Here is a 2013-nt window from a genome sequence, read left to right on the forward strand (position 1 = left end):
CGCATGTGGCTCGCGAGCCGCGGCTTGCCGACCACTGGTCTATTGCCTTGCATTGGAAATCCAATACTGTACCCTTGACCTCCGTTTTACACAGAATTGATGCTGTAATGCTCATGGAACGCATTCACTATACCCTACTGGATAAGATGCACTTATTTGATAAAAAATGGGGGTCATGGAGAGATTATAGACATTTATTGCATGATTAATTACATTCCCAGTGAAAGTTGAATGGCATATACTGTTGACAAATGTATCATTTAACCTAACTCATCGTTTACACATCTCATGTGCTTGCTATCTAAATTTTTTTTTACTACTCCTTTTCTTTCTTACGTTAATATACTTTTCTGTAATGTACTATTCAAAAGTGCCTTGTTTTTGCTGAAAGTTTTATTTGAAAATGTACTGTTGTTTTACAGTCTACTTTTATACAATAAAATCATTTGTAAACAAATAATACATGACATCACTTCTGAAGTTTTATTCTGTCCTGTGAGAATTTCAGTAACTTTAGTGACCTTTTCATTATCCATATGAGACTAGCACAGCCTTTCTCAACCTATTCGACACAGACGAACCCTTGAAATATCTTTTCGGTCCAAGGGATCCCCTGTCTAGGATTACTATACCTACAACTCACGATACAGTGATGGTCAGTGGGAAGAATGCTCCCCACACTTGTCATTGGGAAGAATTACCTCCTTATACAGTGAAGGAAATAAGTATTTTGATCCCCTGCTGATTTTGAATGTTTGCCCACTCACAAAGAAATGATCAATCTAAAAATCGAATGGTAGGTGTAACACTGAGAGACAGAATAGCAACAAAACATTCAAAAGAAATGCATGTCTAAGAAATTATGCACTGATTTGCATGTTCATGAGGGAAATAAGTATTTGATCCCCTTCACAAAACGTGACTTAGTACTTGGTGGCAAATCCCTAGTTGGCAATCACAGAGGTCAGACGTTTCCTGTAGTTGGCCACCAGATTTACACACATCTCAGGAGGGATTTTGTCCCACTCCTCTTGGCAGATCCTCTCCAAGTCATTAAGGTTTGGTGGCTGATGTTTGGGAAATCGAACTTTAAGCTACCTCCACAGATTTTCAATCGGATTGAGGTCTGGAGACTGGCTAGGCCACTCCAGGACCTTAATGTGCTTCTTCTTGAGCCACTCCTTTGTTGCCTTGGCCGTGTGTTTTGGGTCATTGTCATGCTGGAACACCCATCCATGACCCATTTTCAATGCCCTGGCTAAGAGAAGAAGGTTCTCACCCAAGATTTGCCGGTACATTGCCCTGTCCATCGTCCCTTTGATATGGTGCAGTTGTCCTATCCCCTTAGCAGAAAAACACCCCCAAAGCAGAATGTTTCCACCACCATGTTTGACAGTTGGGATGGTGTTCTTGGGGTCATAGGCAGCATTCCTTCTCCTCCAAACACAGCGAGTTGAATTGATGCCAAAGAGCTTGATTTTGGTCTCATCTGGCCACAACACTTTCAACCAGTCTTCCTCTGCATCATTCAGATGTTCAGTGGCAAACTTCAGACGGGCCTGGACATGTGCTATCTTGAGCAGAGGGACCTTGCGGGCACTTCAGGATTTCAATCCTTGTCGGTGTAGTGTGTTACCAATTGTTTTCTTGGTGACTGTGGTCCCAGCTGCCTGGAGATCATTGACAAGATCCTCACGTGTAGTTCTGGGATGATTTCAAAAGAAATGCATGTCTAACAAATTATGCACTGATTTGAATGTTCATGAGGGAAATAAGTATTTGATCCCCTATCATTCAGCAGGATTTCTGGCTACCAGGTGTCTTTCATACAGGTAACAAGCTGAGATTAGAAACAGTCTCTTAAAGGGAGTGCTGCTAATCTCATTTTGTTACCTGTATAAAAGACACCTGTCCACAGGAGCAATTAAACAATCAGATTCCAAACTCTCCACCATGACAAAGACCAAAGAGCTGTCCAAGGATGGCAGGGACAAGATTGTAGACCTACACAAG

This window comes from Staurois parvus, unplaced genomic scaffold (assembly GCF_062004578.1).
Source record: "Staurois parvus isolate SC_StPar_1 unplaced genomic scaffold, SC_StPar_1.0 ptg000014l, whole genome shotgun sequence".
Taxonomy (NCBI): domain Eukaryota; kingdom Metazoa; phylum Chordata; class Amphibia; order Anura; family Ranidae; genus Staurois; species Staurois parvus.